Genomic DNA, 19,080 nt, shown 5'->3' with positions numbered 1-19,080 from the left:
TCGAGATGTTCGGTCTGGTTGATAGTCTTGGCATAAAGAGCCAATATTCTCACCCCTTTGAGGTACTCAATGAAAGAGACCGCGGTTACAATAAATTTCATTGGAAGTTTTTGTGTTTCTGATGTCATTGATCTTTGATCGTGTGTTGGGTCTTTGCCCGCTTGGCTCACATGGGATAGCGATGGGCAACTCCGGGGACTCCAGTTCGGGATTCCAGTTTGCAGAAGTTTGCTTCGGATTGATTTTTACTGTGGGTTCCGGGGCAACAACTTGTCTCGGAACGCCACTCCTAACTCTATTGGTATGAAAACCGAGAGACCTGCTGGACGAGGCACACGACGCAGTCTGACGGGACTTGGTGCCTTCGAAAGCGATGACATTGATTCCATTGATAGTGGTCCTGGCCTGCCTTTATAACGCCGTCATTGTACAGGGTAATTCTGCTCCCAATTAGGATTGTTCCACGTCACACACTCCTGCCCCTCTGATGCACTAGCGAAGCTTGTCCCTACTGATTGTGCATTCGATGACCATCGATCTCTAGATAGCTTGTTTCAGTTTTCGTCATTACTATTTCATCTCTTGTGGCCTTCGTATAGGCTCTAAGTGATATAATTTGAACACGTCATTCTCGATCAGCGAATGCTGTTGTGAAACATCAGTAGATTCTCGATTTCCTGTACTTGGGTGTTTGCCAATTACAGGTATCTTGGTGGTACAGGTACACGTATCGCTACAGGTACAGGTATACGGTGGTAACATCATATCTTGGACACGTCTAATGCTTGCAAATAACTGTTAACCGTTTTTTTTTGCTTACGATCTGTTCGCGAGAGCAACCGGAAAAAATCATGCCGTTTCGGTTTCTCTCTGAGCAGTAGACTTTGTTTCGTTTTGTTTCGGTTTTTTATACCCTTGCAGAGGGTATTATAATTTTGGTCAAAAGTGTGCAACGCAGTGAAGGTGAATATATATATTCTTGAGTGAATAGTGAATATATATATTCTTGATCAGGATCACCTCCTTAGTCGATATGAGCATGTCCGTCTGTCCGTCTGTCTGTCTGTCTGTCGGTTTCTACGCAAACTAGTCTCTCAGTTTTGGAGCTATCGAGTTGAAACTTTGCACACATCCTTTTTTTCCTTGCAGGTAGTATATAAGTCGGAACGTGCTTTGGTGTTTATATATAACTTTGGTGTTTTTGAAGTTAGAAAAATGGGATTTGGTACAGATTCTATTTTGGGAAAAACAATCTGATTTGTCGATCATAAGGATCGGCCGTCTATATCCTATAGCTGTCATATAACTGATTGATCGGAAATGCTATAACTTCGTTGTTTTTCAAGTTAGAAGGATGGGAGTTTCAATGGATTCCTCTTTTGGCAAAATAATTCGATATGCCAAATTTCAAAAGGATCGGTGAGCTATATACGATCCGCTATATATCTAATAATCCACCTAGCGGACTGCGACTGAACTTCAAGGGTATATAAACTTCGGCTCCGCCCGAAGTTAGCTTTCCTTTCTTGTTGTTGAACGAATTACGATGAGCCAATCATGAAACTCTCGACTACCGAACATCGCTCAATGAGAGATTCGAGTGAAGCTCGCGGAGAGAGACTCAGTAAAAGACCGATTGACTGAAAAAATCAGCGCAAAAAATCTTTTCAATAATTTGTTTTCGTTTCGCTGCACAGTGGTACATGCAATTTTCACGAAAAAACTTCTTAAAATTTTAAACGTGAATTTTTCCAATTTCAAACTAATATATTGATTATTTTAATTAAAAAATGAATAGTTTTTTTTAAATTCATTTATTTTGAGTTAAGCTTAACATCCAATATAAAAAAATATAAAAAATATAAATTAATATATATAATTAAATATAAAAAATTGATGCACTTTATTTATTAATTTCTCGTCCCATTTTCAATAAATTTGATGAATCACTGTTTACACGAGAGATTTACAAAGCAAATTGACAAGTTGAGCCTACGAAACTTCACATACACACATACATGCACAAAAGACTTTTTGAATCGTCGAACGCAAACAAACGGTCCTAGAATGAGCAGACCAAACGAAAACAGAAAAAAGTGTTCTTCGACTGAGCGCGAGCAAAATTTGTATACGAGCAACTCAATCGGTTGCTCTCAGACATTTTGCTCAAAGTCTCAGTGACAAACACTTATTTTGAGACCTCACGAATCGGTTAACAGTTATTTGCAAGCTATGGTCTAATATGATTTCCACCTGCTTTTTTTGATTTTCTCTTCGCTTTCTTCTAGTGCCTGTAACCTTCTCTGTGACTTGTTTGATGCCTCCGCATTATGTTCATGATGATATCTAATATTGACTTTTGGTTCTACACTATTTGATGTGGTTCCCTTCCTAGCTTTTAAGCTTCCAGATCATGTTCATCATATCCAGAATTCCGAATAGACCATTACCAAATTTACCGACAATGTTCAGTGCGTTTTCGCCGGCGATGTGCCATCGATTGTTCGTACACCATAAACTTATTAGTTGTTTTGCTTGCACTAACGTGTCTGACTAAGGACTAACTGACAAAGGTCGAAGAAGATGATAACGATCAAAACGATCAGTCCCTTGTATGACAATCCCGAACGTTGCGGCCAATGCAACGGCGCAAATATATTTTCATTTGTTATGACGAGGTCCCCAATCTCGACGGTCTTACTGAGCTCAGGTCTTACAGCAACTTGTCCACTTAGAGCGATTTTGTAGTTGCTTTAAAAACTCATCTGCCCAGCTCGATTAGCAGTGGATTGATGACGTTTTGTGATGGGGTTATTGGCTCCCCAATCTCGACGGTCTTACTGAGCTCAGGTCTTACAGCATCTTGTCCACTTAGAGCGATTTTGTAGTTGCTTGAAATACTCATCTGTCCAGCTCGATTAGCAGTGGATTGATGACGTTTTGTGATGGGGTTATTAACATTAACACTCCAGGACCGTCCTGGCTGGAAGCCCACGTCATTCGCTAAATCTTTTAAGCCAAGAATGCCTGTGTAGTAATATCTGTTACTTCTTTTAGGTAAACTGCCTTTGCCGCGAAACAGTAGAATACTGTCTGTCGGGTCAGGCAGCAGCCACGGCATAAATCGAATCATATATAAATAAATGTAACATATATATATAAATTTATTAATTATAGTTTAGCATATAGTCATTTTCTCATCGCTGTTGTTAGTCGCAAGCCGACTCTTCTCGGCCGCTCGGCTTTATTTTTATCTTTGTCATTAAGTTAACGAGCTTTCGCCCGTCCTATGCTAAAAGGCGGGCCCACTGGTACTCTTTATCTCAGTGCATACGCATTCTAAATCGGAGCTTTCTGTCACTCGGCACTTCGGCATTTTTATAACGTTGTGAAACAAATAATTACCTTTTTATTATTTTGGATAAAAGTCATTGAAAAATCTCAATGACCAAACATGTGACCTTATGAAAACCGTGGCCGTATATGGTCGTTTTCCGCGTACCTTGTAATGGGTCCAGAATGGGTGGAAATAATCCATTCCAATATTTTTAAACAATCGACATGGTGGAACCCTATCGGTCGGTAGTGGGGTTATTATTATAAGTCATAAGCTCATATAGTCGGTTTTGATTCTTATCAATAGTTCTGCCGCCAAGGCAGCTGCACAAAGTCCTAGTCAATGTAGCGTATTTTTTGCTGACGGTGAGACCCATGCTTTTGAGCATAATAATCGAAATGTGGATGCGCATCTCAGGATGAGTAGCGTGGTCCGAGTTTGTAACGTCTTAATGTTCGTTAGCGTCTTAACGATTGCCAATGGTCGGTGAGTTCAGAAGGTAGCGTCGTGTCCCAGTCTATCTTTAATGCCCATAACTGCTACATTCTGATCTTAGCCGTTGTCACCACCGGATCAAACAGACTTCATTAAAGACCTAATTGGTTTAAAATATCATTTATAGAGTAGTACAGCCTAGTTAGAGAGGCGAGTGGGAGCTTATTAGCCAATGTTTCGTCCAGGTGTTTCGTCCAGGTATTTTGTGTTAAAATTTTGAGCGGCAGACAATTGCAGTGCCGTAACCGAAGTTGATATAACCACTTGGCGGCTTGTCGGAATGTCTTAAGTGAACAGGATGCAAACGATTGGTCCTAATATGCTTCCCAGGGGAACTCAAACTTAAATGTTGTACTCGTCACTTATAAAGTTTTTGCATTTGGGAGGAAGATCTCCAAACGCGGTCAAACGATAGGGATACGTCAAGAAATAGGACGCTGCAATATTCTGTGCTCAAAGGCCGAATTTATTTTATACGTTGCGGTTGCAGGTATGCGGTTTACCTGCTCGATAGCCCCATGCTTTTCTCTGAACAAAAACTAACTGTTCCTATCAAAAAACTTTGATAGGCAATGTGGTCGACTGATGGGTCTGTAGGAAGACGGTTGAGATTTATCTTTTCCTGGTTTAGGGATTTTACCTATGACTGAATTTTTGCATTGGTGAGGGGGAAGTAGCCACATTTCAGTATTGTATTTAATCTCATATTTTCAAAAAGTCATGGCTATCTACAATTTCTGTAAAACTTTACTAAACCAGCTGAACCTACGATGGATACGTTTTGAACATAGAAACAGTTTTAGATAGCCATGACTTTAAGAAAATATGAGATTAAAAACTCCAATTTAATTGACGAAAATATTGTTTAACCACCCATAATAAATTCAATAAAATTATTTCGTGTTTTTCCTTAAATCCAAAATTAAAACATGTTATGATCTACTGATTTTAATAAGAAAATAAAAATCTTCCATGGGAAAATGTTTGGAAAAAAATCATAGAAGACCAAAAATTAATGTATAAAATCTGAGATTTCAACTTTGGATGAGTATTCCAAAGATATGGTAACTGCTAGATACAATTTTTTAATTTTAGTTGGTACACATACATTTCAAAAATGATATGTACTGGAAACTATGATGGTCATCGCCATTACACGGCCTACATAATTCAATATATGGTAAAATTTGATCAATTTCTTCTCTTAGGCGTACCGCGGAAACTGTGGGTGATAGAACCTATGTTTGTTCTGGACTTTGGTTCAGGGGAGCTTAAAGGTTATGGAGCAGGTGAAATTATGCGTGGAGATTTTTTGCTGTTGGCCTGTGTAATTAGTTGGATCATGTGTCCCAGTTCATCATACTGATCCATAAACTGTAACATCCATAATTTTTGGCTGATATACCGGCAAACGATCTAGAATCCGGATTCCGGAATTCAGCATTTTTACTGATCAACCGTAAAAACATTGGGAATTATTTGGGATTCCTAAGGAAATTGTCTTCGAGGTCGCGCCGCCACAAAAAAAACAAATAATCGTGTATATCTAGCGGCCCACTCACAATTCCCGCCGTATACTGCCCCCCACGGTTCAATATAGCAGAAGAGAAACTTATGAAGTAGTATACGTTTTTAAGTAACAGCTTTAAAGCAGCCAGCTTTAAAGTCATCGCCATTACACGGCCTACATAATTCAATATATGGTAAAATTTGATCAATTTCTTCTCTTAGGTGTACCGCGGAAACTGTGGGTGATAGAACCTATGTTTGTTCTGGACTTTGGTTCAGGGGGGCCTATGGTATCAATCGGCCTGTGTTATCAATGAACCATTACGGCATTCCACACCATTGTATTTTTCAACCAGACAGCACACAACATAATGTGGTTTTTGGTATGTTTGAAGTTGATGTGGGCCCGAGGCGGTGTTTTTTTCGTGGTCCGCGGGCTTATACAGGCCCTAAAATTAAAATTCGTGCGGGCCCGAGCAAAAAGGCCCGGCCCGTAAAAACCCGAAATAGGAGACCCCGAATTTATAAGAGAAATGAAAATGGAAAATGGAATGTTTGGTGAATTTTAAGACTTAAGTTATGTAAAAAAACGAAAAGTAGAGAAAAACGTTATCGACATAAAGCTTGACAAATATTTGGCCTATCCAGTAGCTCATGGCACACATATTTTTAAATTCTGGAAAAATTCAAGGGACTTAAAATACCATCCCAAATTAGCTCGGACCATTCTGGCTTTTCCACTCAGTTCGTTTACAAGCGAATGGCTTTTTTCAACATCGGGCCATGTTATAAATGAAAAACGCAGTAGGCTAAAAAGCACAAATTTAGACACTTTAGTAAGAATCATTGGTAAGTGTTTTAACAACATTTTGCGGATTGGAACGATCAACCAAAGTGATCTATCCATTCTACGGTTGCACTCGTATCAATATGTGTTTACTATCGACATGCAAAGAATTTATCAACAGATATCTGGTATATTAACGGGACGTTGAAGTCCTTTTTCCAAACCTGCATAGAAACGACGATATGCCATTGGTAAGCATTTACCGAGCACTTGCGGTTCTCCCTTTAATCTATGATTTTCTTCCCTTCTTACTTTGGCATTGTTTACCTATTTTTTTTTACTGTGGTGAATGCCCTGGTTTTCTGTTCCATATTTAATTTCCAGAAACGTTGCAGCAACTGGCCGCTCTGTTCTTTACACATGGCTACTTATGGCCGTCTGCCCCTGGTTGTCTGGATGCACCTGGTTCGACTGAGCTAATCACAACCCATGCGACGGCTGTAAACGGCTGCTCTAGCAGTCTCTGGACACCTCCAATGCCTGTGATGTACATGGTGGAAGATGCTCCGGTGGATCGCAATCCCAAATTGCCTGTCTAGCATTGTGCTAAACTGATCGGTGGGCAGCTACAAGAAGTTGACCCAGCTTAGAAATTATATTTTTTTTAAGTTTATTTTTTGGAAAAATCGATTGAATCGATTGCCCATAAATTGCTTACAAATGGCCATCAATATTTTCGATTTGGAAATTATTAAACAATTTTTTATTAAAAAGTTTCGAAAATTTTAAAATTTGACTTGATTTTTTTTCTTAATCTAGAAATAAAGTCGATGGCCCAACAACGGATATCTTTAAGAATTTTGAAAAAACTTTTAATTTTTGAAATATTTATGTTTTTAGTTTTGGTAATTTTTTGGACAAGTAAAGAAAAATTTAAAATAAATCTACTGAAATCGTTTTCCAATGGTGTGATAAAAAATGCACTTCAAAATTTTTTCACCAATGCCCATCTTTTAGAATTTTAAAGTAACATTTACTTTTCAAGATACTTGATTCTCCAAGTCTTCGAAATAAAAGTATTAAAAGGTGCCCTTCCCTTGAAACCTAAAAATTTAACAAAAAAATCTAAGTCCATCGTTGCCCATCCTTCAAAACTTACAAATTGAAATATTTTCTAGGTTCTTGCAAATTAATATTGTATTTAATAACTAATACAATTTAATTTAATAACTAATATACTCGTATTATTTAATAAAGAGGTTTATGTTTAGCAGAATACATCATCTAATTTTTATTGCTTCAAAAAAGTGAATACATAATTTTAAGAAAATTTTTAACTTGTACCTGTTATGAGGAAACCCAGAAAATGTACGCACATTTAGAAAAAGAACTCGGTACTTGCACTCGGTAGCCTTGTAGTGTAGTCACGAACTGTTGGTGTAAGTGCCAAAGTTAGTGATCCTCGGAATCCTTTACTTTGGACTGATAGGAACTTCCCGAAATTCTGAATCCACAGAACCGTTTCTTGGCTGAGACGTTACAAAAAATCTGTTTTAACGACGGTTGCTTAGTTAGATCCTTGCTGGCTAGCCCGAAGCATGACAATGTGTCATGGTCCAGTCCTTCCCCGATGAGATGAAATAGATGTTTTTTCATCCCGGCCCACACTATCCCGGCCCAACACATAGAGTGCGTTGAGAGCAGTAATCGTTCGCGACACGGTAGCATGCAGACTGCACATTTGTTCTGTTGGTTCAATTAATCCATTAGTTTGGATGATCATGTAAGGTGGATTTGATCAGCAGGAGTTGATTTTGGTATGGATTCTTTATGCCATGCATCCTTTTTGCTTGCTTTCCCGCCAAAAGTTAAATAAATAATTCTGTGCTTCTCCTGTGACATGGTTCTCTGATTCCCGGAACTAGACTACATCGCTACAGTCTTGACTGAGAACTAGTTCCGTTAAATTTTCGTGGAATCGTGGCCATCGTAAATAATCTCCATCGAAATTAGGGATATCATAAGCGGCATCACGAACGAGGGAGTGGCGGTCAGATATTTTTCGGCCAGAACTAAGAATTATTTTTACGTTTGGACCAAGATCAATAAGATCGTGATATACTGACGAGGGCTTCGAGTGCCTTGGCCTTAGTAAAATTTTCATTTTCTGGGTTTAGTGCTAGTTCATGGAGCTCAGCATCGTTCTTTTGCAATTGGGCCCACAAGTGGGTACGCTACTTAACTGGCTGGAAAGAATTCAGTAACTACATATAAACACTCGCTGGGTGGTGATATTTCATTTAACTTAACTTGACTTATAAGATATTTTCGCCAAATATAATATAACATGTGTGGAAAGTCTCAAACCTCTAACTTAAAAAACACCAAAGTTATGGCGTTTCCGATCAATCAGTTATGTGGCAGCTATAGGATATAGTCGACCAATCCCGGCCATTCCGACTTACATATATACTGCCTGCAAACAAAAGAAGGATGTGTGAAAAGTTTCGACTCGATAGCTTTAAAACTGAGAGACTAGTTTGCGTAGAAACAGGCAGAAAGACAGACGGACATGCTCCTATCGATTCAGAAGGTGATCCTGTTGAAGAATATATGTACTTTATAGGAATATATTTGATTTCGAAAAGTGAGAAACGCAGTTTTCGACTCGATAGCTTTAAAACTGAGAGACTAGTTTGCGTAGAAACAGGCAGAAAGACAGACGGACATGCTCCTATCGATTCAGAAGGTGATCCTGTTGAAGAATATATGTACTTTATAGGAATATATTTGATTTCGAAAAGTGAGAAACGCAGTTTACGTAGAAACAGACAGACAGACAGACGGATATGCTCAATGTGATTCTGAAAAAAATATACATACTTTATAGGGATATATATATCCCTACTTTATAGAATATACATACTTTTGATTACCAAAAGTGTGCAACGCCCCAAAATTATAATGTATGAATATATGTTGCTACCTAACTGCAAGGATACATCAACTTCGGCTCCGCCCGAAGTTAGCTTTGCTTTCTTGTTTTACAATCGAAACATGTCTCTAATGAAACATGTTCAAAGAAACATGTTTACTCAGTGCCATTTTTAGTTGTGCCGGCTATATGTTCATGCCCTAGGAAAAACTAATCTAAATCGAATATTCTATTGGTATATTAGTCATCACCATTAATTCTTTAAAATATCTTGTTCCATTTTTAAAAAGAACAATATGATGTTTGAATGACGTTATATATTTTGGGTTCAGAAAACTTTTCTAAGGTTTGAGCATTTTCCCTTCTTTTTTTTATAGCCTGCGCAGGACTTATGTTTACTTCGGTATATTTTCTCGTCGGGTAAAATTCTTTTGTTTGTGCATTTATGACCATCTTCTCGGATGAAAAATTAACATTTTTTGGGTGCAATTTAAGGTTTATTTTTCACATTAGTTAGGATTTTGTTCGGGGCATGGCCCCCTATATTGTAAGTTGGATCGACACTGCCATAGTATGAAGACTGTGTAGGGTGCTGGTATGGTGGCCAGCCCAAAAAAAAAGAAGAACGTCCTTGAAAAGATAGATAAAATCCAGAGAACAGCAGAACAGCAAGTCTACCAAGCCCTACTTAGCATAGCTGGAATAGAGCAAGCGAAGGTAGCAGCAATCAGACTAAGGGAAACACACCAATGGAACACCCCCAACACGGGTCACTCCAACATTCTACTAAATGAACCACTGATTTCCAGTAGTACAGACTACTGTATCCAGGGAGTATCCACAAACTCCTTTCCAGACCCTCACTCCAAAAAGAGTGGAATGGGAAGACCAGATCCCAAGCCCAAAGAACGTACTAAGCTTCTTTATCGATAGCTTCAAACTAGAAAATAGAGTAGGAGGGAGAATATACTCCGAACAACTAGCAGACGAATTGGCGCGCATAGGCACAACCACACCGCTCCAGGGAGACCTGGAGGGTACCGGTGTACCTATAGTCTCATACAAGCTCCAACTTAAGGAAGTCAACAAGAAAGAAAACCAGCTCAGTTGGGACACCTTCCCCATCTGTCAGCTGCCCTGCCAACTCTCTCTCTCTAGAAAAAGAACATCCCAACTACTTAGGATGGAAAGAACCCGCATCAGCACGGCTATAATAGTCATCACGGAGCGCTGGCTAGTGGGAACCCATGCCAGGCGAATGATTCACCCCACAACGACTACTGCCGCATCTGCAGTGGGAACTGCTAGACCATAAACCTTTATTCTGCGAATAAAGGAAATTTAGATCCGATCCACGGTATCACGAAGGCGTTTTTTGTTTGAACCACGCATCGATTTCTTTGGTTCGAGTGGGTTATTCTGACATTAATGGTTTAACTATATCGTCTTTTATAAGTTTTTCCACTTGCCTATCTATTTCTTCTTTTTGAATGTGTGGTATTCAATATCTTTTTATGTAATCTGGGCTATGGTCTTTTAATCTTAGTTTTTGTTAATAAAAGTTATTCGCCGTTATTGATTAATTTTATATTTCGAATATATATGTAAATTCAATTCATAATTGTGTGAGGGAACTTTTTCGATAGTCTTATCTTATATTTTCTCTCTGTTTTTTTCATATATTGTGGCTTTTTATTGTTTTCTAATGGCTCATATTCTATTGTATTCACTTTGACTATTTTGGTTGAATTGCTTGTACTATATTGCTGAATACTATATTTCAGACAAAAGTGTTTTTTGAATTTGCTATAGTGGTGACTATGATTATGCATTCCTCCACACATTGATTTTTAATCAAAACGTCATTAGAGGGTATTTGAGCAATTGGGAGGCAGTGACCTAAATGGATTTGGCCAACTGACACAAGGTTGAAGAACAGACTGGCTCCAATTAGCATGTCATCAAGAGCTACGTTGTGAGGAATCTTCCATTTCGAAATATCGATTTTAAGGCTGGGAGGAAAGTTTGATAGGTGAGGATGGCTGTCAATCGTGGTCCTAAAAAGGGCGCTGAAATCCGGCCACTCGGCCAACTCTTCTTGAAGCGCAGTGAACCGCTCACCCAAACGCTTCTCCACTTAATCCAGCGCCAGAATGGTGCAATCTTCATTCCACTCCGCTGCCTTTACCTTATGATGCAGCGCCTCCATCTCCTGGCAGGTCACCTCTGCTTTTCTCCGTAGCATCCTTTCCCGGGTTGCGGCAGCAGATCGAATAGTTTCACATCCAGATTCCATCCTGTAAATTTCCAGCGCGAGTGATGCAAAACGAAAACCAAACAATTTTTGTGTTTTTTTGTTTTTAGGATCACGCATTTTTTTCAGTTTTTGGGGCAATTAAACTGATTTAACTTCGGGCGCGATCTCGTCGGGGTCACCGAAATGTAACGCTACCAGTTTTATGATAGCGGCCGTATTAAAACCATTTCAAATTTCGGTTTATAATTTATTAATGATTAATTCCGTGCACTATAACCAAGTAGCGGCCCGTCAATAACAACTCCAAAATATGCCAGTAAGAACTAAGAGCTTGGGCGCAGAAGCTTTTTCAAAGCTCCCAAAAGCGCATGCGCTACAATTAACAAAAAAAGTCCAAGCGACATTGGGAGACAGACAGAGAATATTAAATGCCGCTGCAGCTAAACAAATTCAATATATCTAATCTAATATCAATATTCTAATCGACTTATCTGGTGGCTGCTTAGAACAACAGATTTTTTAATTTGTTGTATTTCATTAATAAACCTATATTCTTACATGGCTACTATATAATCTATCTTACAATTACTACTACTCCTAACCTGTAACCCCCTTAGTGCATATTTTTATGAGTCCCACTTACTTCGGATTTTAGGCGGTAACGAATTGAAATAAAATAAATCCCGCTCTTTCGTCTCACTCAAAAGATAATTAGCTTTATTACATACAATACGAAAAGGAGCAAATGGCGAAGATCTCTCGGGGGCACATTAAAGTTAATAAGCCACAGTAACATAGGGTAATCAATGTTGTTGAAAACAATATTATTGACAAGCATCAATGCTGCCACAGTACGTTAATCCTCCAGTGTACAAATATAAAGCAGAAGGCACCGGCTTTGATAGGAGAGAAGAGGCTCCACAAACCTTAAAGGGAGAAGTGGAAATTTTAAAAATTTTTTCTGCAGCCGCTCAAATGTATTAGAACTAGTTTTGCTTGCAGGGTTCCAAGGGCGCAAATTCTCCAGTAGCAGATAACTATCTCTAATAAAGCCGATGGTCTTATTGACTTTGAGGTCATCCTCATACAACAGGAAGTTGGAATGAAGAAAGCAAGAGGAGATGCCATTTATAAATATAATAAATTAGAGCGGTCCCAAGGAACTGCCTTGTGGAAGGCTAGACGACGCAAATAAAGGGCTAGAGATGGCATCTCCAATAGGAACGTGAAATTGTTGGTCTCCAAAATATGATTCAAACCAACTCAACAAGGAGGAATGACCTCCTAATGTCAACAGTTTAGTTAGTAGGGCTGCGTTGCAAACTTTGTCAAAGGCTTTAGAGTAGTCCATACAAATAGCATCAGCCTGACATCGGTGCTCAACGGCTTAAACGCAGTGCTTAGAGAAAACCACTAAATTAGTTGTGGTGCACCGCCCAGGCAGGAATTCATGCTGATTTTTAAAAAGTATGATTAAAAAATATGATTTTTTTGGTAACTATACGCACAAATAGTTGCAAATCTTGGCCAAAGGACGATAGTTTGTGACGTCTGATGTACTGCCACTTGCATTACAGAAGTTGCAGAGCTTTGGATGAGGATGAGAAACACTTCTTAATAATGAATGGGGAGATACTATCCAAGTCAGGGGTATGCGACTCATTAACATGACTAGAGGCTTTGGCAAGGACAAAGTCTAATATGTCCAAGCTTCTAACCTCAAGAAGAACAAAGTGTTTTAAAGTACTTCCTGCCCAAAATAATAAGCCAACAGAGATGCCCTTAACAGAGTCACCTGCCAAAACCACCATAACACATGGAAGACGGTATGACAGAGGATGATTTTTTACGGTTCACAAAGCGCCAAAATCCTTCAGGACTCGATCTGAGACTAGCTTCGACATCGGAAATAAATTGGGTGTAAAGAAATTTTTTTAGGAATTCAATATGTTTCAATAAAGGCATATTTCTAATTGACTATTGGCGACATTATTTAAAATATAAGATCAAAAATTTTTGATAAATCATTAAAAATACTGTTTACCCATAGGCCCATGGGATAGGCCCATACAAAGGATATCACCCAAGACCACTATTTCATGGTATTGGTGAACATTGCTGGGTAACATGCAGAATGACTCCGGATCCGGAGATCAAACAATAGTGCTCAAGTTAAAGTCGCCAACTACCATCGAAGCACTAGGGTTTTCCGTTCGGGACTTTATATTTGAAATAATATTTAATATTTTGATTAATATTTTGAATAAAACTTAAAAGCTTCCAAGATAGTCAACGTGGACATACATATAGTTTCCTTAATATCAATCAATATATTCCAGTCGCCCGGCGAATCCAGTGAAAGGTAAAGATATAGAGCAATTATAGTCTAGAGCGTCCACGCGCAGCGATACTCTACATCCAAAGGGTAGACAAACATGCTGTTGCTGGAGAAGTAAAATAAGCGTTAAAAGTTACCAATAACGACTGACTTTTACCGACATGGGCCAAAAATCATCATTGAAGACGTTCATCGTTGGGAAACCTTGCTCTTGAACTCCCAATTTAAAGTTGACGAACAAGTCTAGCACAGGCTAAGTCACTGGGGTCCAAGAGTAGCTCATCCACGACAAATTTGCACAATGTCTCCGGTTGGGTAGCCGTCGCAAATTTACCAATTTACTGGTATTTCAAAGTGGGAAGAACTGAGCACAGCTTGGTGCATGTCACACAATGTGTTTGTTAAGGTTGTTCCACTTCTTCCTGGCCAGATATTTCTTGTTCATTCCCAGAAGTATTAGAATTAATAGAAGGTGCCACAACTTAACGGTTTAAACGGTTTTTATATAGCTAAAATGCCCTACATTTTTTTTTTAGTTTTCTTCTTACATCTCCGACCCTATAAAGTATATATTACTCTATATACTATACTATTATACTATACACTATATATGTAAATTGAAGAATTTGATTACACAAGAATTCCAGTGTGAATCACGATATGCTTAATCGGCATATCTAGCATGCGCGACAGCTATATGTATGAATGGCACTTGCATATACAATCCCTTTACATGTAAAATATTCGATGACAAAATCACACTATTTAGATATATAAGCAAATCCCTCTAGATATAAAAATGAAATAAATATTCGATAAACAACACGCAAACGCGTTTTTATTGTGATGATCTTTGCATAGTTCCATATAGGTGATTTTTCGTATATGGCATAACTTTGTTGTTTTTTAAGGTAGAAGGGTGGGACTTTCCTTTTGCTGTCATATAACTGAACTATCGGAAATAACAGGTCAGGTGGTAGAAGTTGACTCCAATAGGCTTACTACATTTTTCCAGGACCATAGTCAGCTGATATTCTTGCAGCAATAAGCTCTCCGGCCAGAAGCCGGGCGAGCAGATCGTCACGAACATCGGCAAAGGCTCACGTATCTTGAAGGATGACGTGAGCCTTGAGATCCCCGGCATTAGTCCGTACCGAAGGTTCGGATCTGTCTAATCTTGTTTAACATGGCGTGTTCCAAGCCAAGTACCGGCAGCTGCGGACGTATTTTCTCCTGCAGATTTCATCACTAAGAAGCGCGCGAGGGCACCCTTCAGCAGCATAATCACCGTTTTGCTGTTAGAAACGGTTACACCGTACCTTTATGCTCCAAGGCGGCGCGCTGGCACAGTGCAGCACTCCATTCGACAATGTCGACAGCTCCCTTAAAGCGCACAAAGATCCCGATCCGGGCTGGCGGCGACACAGATCTTGACTTGCCCCCAAGCATCGTCGACACATCGTCCTTGGCGGCATCCGAACTGCCATCTGCATTCTTCCGGAAGAACTCCTCTCACACTATCAACCATTATGTCCTCGAGCACCTTGCCTTGCATCTAACCTTGTCGAACTCCTTGAGTAGCACCACTACACTTGGAAACTTGCACTCTCGGGGGACACAATCGGTAACCACGGGGAAGCACCTGATCTCCGTGCACTTTCTGCGTCCTCAGCACATCTTGTAGATGTGCCACCAGAAATCGTGTGCGTGGAGAAATCCTACGAAGCATCTCCGGCTGTCCTCCTTCGCCCTTAGAATGATCCGCACCGTCGTCTTCTCGACGGCGAGCGTTTTGAAGCCAGTTCAGGCTGACGGACTCCCACAAGTTTCTACTTTATAAGTAAAACTATAAAATAAGACAGACGCACGCACTAAAACTCACTCAAAAGCACACTCTCTCAACTCGCTTTATCAATCTCTTTCTTGAGTACCCTAACAGACGCTCTCACAGAATTTAATTACCCAAACTAACCACATGTGCAGCTCATAAATGATCTTACGGAAACCTATGATCAACTCATAAAACCCTTAGTCTGTCGCATAAAAGATCACATTTTACCCTGAACAACCAGACACAACAGCAATAATGGAGAGCAGCCAGAAAAATAGAATCAGAAACCGATGCGGTGAAGTCTATACAACGTTTGCAATGCAGTGTGTTTAGCAACTGCAAAGACGTAAAGAATAAATCAGGCAAAGAAGCCCAACAAAGGGAGAAAAAGCGTTTCGTGAGTGCAAGCGATTTTTATAAGAGAGTGAAATAAACCATTCCCATTTCAACCATTAACAAGAAAGGAAAGCTAACTTCAGGCACAGCCTAAATTGATTTACCCCTGAAATTAGGTATCAGCTTATATTATTATTATATTATATATATCGGATCGTATTTAGTTGTCCGATCCTTATGAGAATTTCACCATCGATTCAGTTTTCTAATAAAAATGTTGGAAACAGCCCAAAGCATCGTAAACGATCGTGCAGTCATATGGTAGTTAAAGGATATAGTCGGCCGATCCTTATGAAATTTGGCAAATCAGATTACTTTGCCCTAAATGAAGTCTGTACCAAGAATCTGTTGCCCAAATGGAATCTATCTCATCTTTTTAACATAAAAAACGCCACAGTTATGCCATATAACTGATTTATCGGAAATGCCATAACTTTGGTGTTTACAGGTAATATTGCCAATTAAAGAATGAGGTACAAATTAGAGAAGATGGACTTCGTTTTTTCAAATTCGTAATTTCTCTTGTTAAGAATCAATTTTTGGAATGACCACAAAAATTGGTATTATTTTTTTCTCCCGTGAGGCGTGCTCAAAAAATGTGTTTTTTAACTAATTGATTTTTGACAAGAAAGAAAAGCTAACTTCGGGCGGAGCCGAAGTTTTTATACCCCTGCAGTTGAGTCGCAGTCCGCTAGGTGGCGCCACGCATCTTATATTATTAGATACATAGCGGATCGTATATAGTTGGCCGATTCTTATGAAATTTGGCATATCGAATTATTTTGCCAAAAGGGGAATTCATTGAAACTCCCATCCTTCTAACTTGAAAAACAACAAAGTTATAGCGAGTTCCGATCAATCAGTTATATGGCAGCTATAAGATATAGTCGGCCGATCCTTATGAAATTCGACAAATCAGATTGTTTTTTCCAAATTCGAATCTGTACCAAATCCCATCTTTTTAACTTAAAAAACACCAAAGTTATGCCAATTTCGATCGTTCTATAACAGCTATAGGATATAGTCGGCCGATGAGTCGGCCTTATGAAATTTTGTACGCAAGATATTTTGGTCAAATATTACATGTGTGGAAAGTCCCAACCCTCTAAATTAAAAAACACCAAAGTTATGGCATTTCCGATCAATGGCAGCTATAGGTTATAGTCGACCGATCCCGGCCGTTCCGACTTATATACTGCCTGCAAAGGAAAGAAGGGTGTGTTTCAGTTCAACTCGATAGCTTTAAAACTGAGAGACTAGTTTGCGTAGAAACGGACAGACGGACATGCTCACATCGACTCAGGAGGTGATCCTGATCAAGAATATATATACTTTATAGGGTCGGAGATGGCTCCTTCACTGCGTTGCACACTTTTGACCAAAATTATAATACCCTCTGCAAGGGTATACAAATATCTACAATATGATAGTAAAGTGATTTTTCAAAGTGGTTTTTGAAGTGGTAAAGATAAAGCAGTAAGGTGGAGTTGTTCAAGTGCTGAGTATGCAGTCGGTAAACTTTAAACGTATTTTTCTCAGCGCACATGTACATAAGTGTTTCAAATGATCTAAAATAAACGAAAAATTCCTAAATTGGATTTTTTAGATTTTCTAGATTAAAACGTTTTTCAAATGTCTTTCAAAAATTTTAACCTAGTACCTAGATTCAAAAGCCGCAAATTCTGAGATTTATATCTCGGCTTACATCAAAGCCAAAACAGAAGCTGACATAAAGGTGGCGGATATTACTAAATTTAAACACACCGTCATACGTTATCTTTTAAAATAAGCGTGCCCGTGCAGATGCTCAATATGATATTTTTATACCCTTGCAGAGTGTATTATAATTTTGGTTAAAAGTGTGCAACGCAGTGAAGGAGACATCTCCGACCCTATCTATCCCCTTATGTGGAAGATATCTTTCATTATTCCTCTGCATAAAAAAGGGAAAAATCCAACACTGCAAAATATAGAGGCTTCTCTAAATTTTCAGCAATTCCAAAGCGTTTTGAAAAATTAATCACGCCTCACCCGCAACACCTAGGTAGTTCATTAATATCACCGTGTCAGCATGCCTTCATGAAGCGCCGCTCCACCACTACCAACATATTGGAGCTATCATCTTTTATCACGGATGGGTTCGGGAATGGCTTACAAGCAGACGTCATTTACACTGACTTCAGTAAAGCATGCGACTCTGTTAACCATTCGCTTCTTATAAGCAAATTCAATCTTTTGGGGTTCCAAACTGATCTCCTTATCTGGATTTCGAGATATTTAAATGGAAAAACCCAACTTATTTTCTTTTAAGATCTTACTTCGCGTTTAGTCCGCGTCATATTTGGCGTACCCTAAGAAAGATATCTTAGACACCTACTTTTTACATTATTCATTAACGAATTACCCCTTTCCTTTACTAATTCCCTAGTTCTTATGTACGCTAAACATTCGGATAAATACAAGGCATCTTATAAATTTAAGGAATAGTATGAGTAGACTTTTAAATAAACATAGATTATCAGGCTGTACAGTTAGATATTCAAGATACCTAGTAGCTCGTCCAATTTTACCGTGCACAACACAGAATGTTATAGGAGTTATATTCGCCGCTGCAGTATTCAGTTTACTCAGGATCCGAAGCAGTTTTATAACTTTGTAAACACTAAGCGTAAACATGTATCTTTTCCCCCACTGCTTACGTTTGAGAACTCCTTTGCGAACAGTGATCAATGGCAACGGCCGATCTCTTTGCACAGTTTTTTCAAACTACGTATTCACCTAGCAGCAGTTCAGCTCAGCCTTACACTTATAATATCCAATCAGCCAACCTTATATTTTGCCCATCTTTCGATCAAAGTGATGTGTTATCGGATCTTCTGAAGGTCAAGCCCGGGTATTCGCCAGGCCCTGATGGAGTACCAGGCTGTATTCTGAAGAACTGCGCCGAGGCTCTGTGCAAACCGCTCGTTAAACTCTTTAATCTATCCCTGGAAACTTCGATCTTTCCCCTTATGTGGAAGGAATCCTTCATTGTTCCGCTGCAGAAAAAAGGGAATAAATCCGACGCTGAAAGTTATAGAGGCATCTCTAAATTGTCAGCAATTCCTAATCTTTTTGGAATTGCTTATCACTCCACATTTGCAACACCTATGTAGTTCAATTATAACTTCGTGCCAGCATGGCTTCATGAAGCGC

General features: G+C 39.1%; 1 long non-coding RNA gene across 1 annotated transcript; it reads left to right on the top strand.

Moving 5' to 3' along the window:
- The first annotated feature begins 5,088 nt into the window (after positions 1-5,088).
- On the top strand, positions 5,089-7,406 carry LOC6502897. Its single transcript, XR_006507610.1, has 2 exons — positions 5,089-6,379; positions 6,513-7,406. It is a non-coding gene; the product is annotated as an uncharacterized LOC6502897 (long non-coding RNA).
- Positions 7,407-19,080: the final 11,674 nt, after the last annotated feature.

The sequence above is a fragment of the Drosophila ananassae genome, chromosome XL (genome assembly GCF_017639315.1).
Source record: "Drosophila ananassae strain 14024-0371.13 chromosome XL, ASM1763931v2, whole genome shotgun sequence".
NCBI lineage: Eukaryota > Metazoa > Arthropoda > Insecta > Diptera > Drosophilidae > Drosophila > Drosophila ananassae.
The sequence above is the reverse complement of the archived record's forward strand: the minus strand, read 5'-3'. Positions and strand labels throughout refer to the sequence as shown.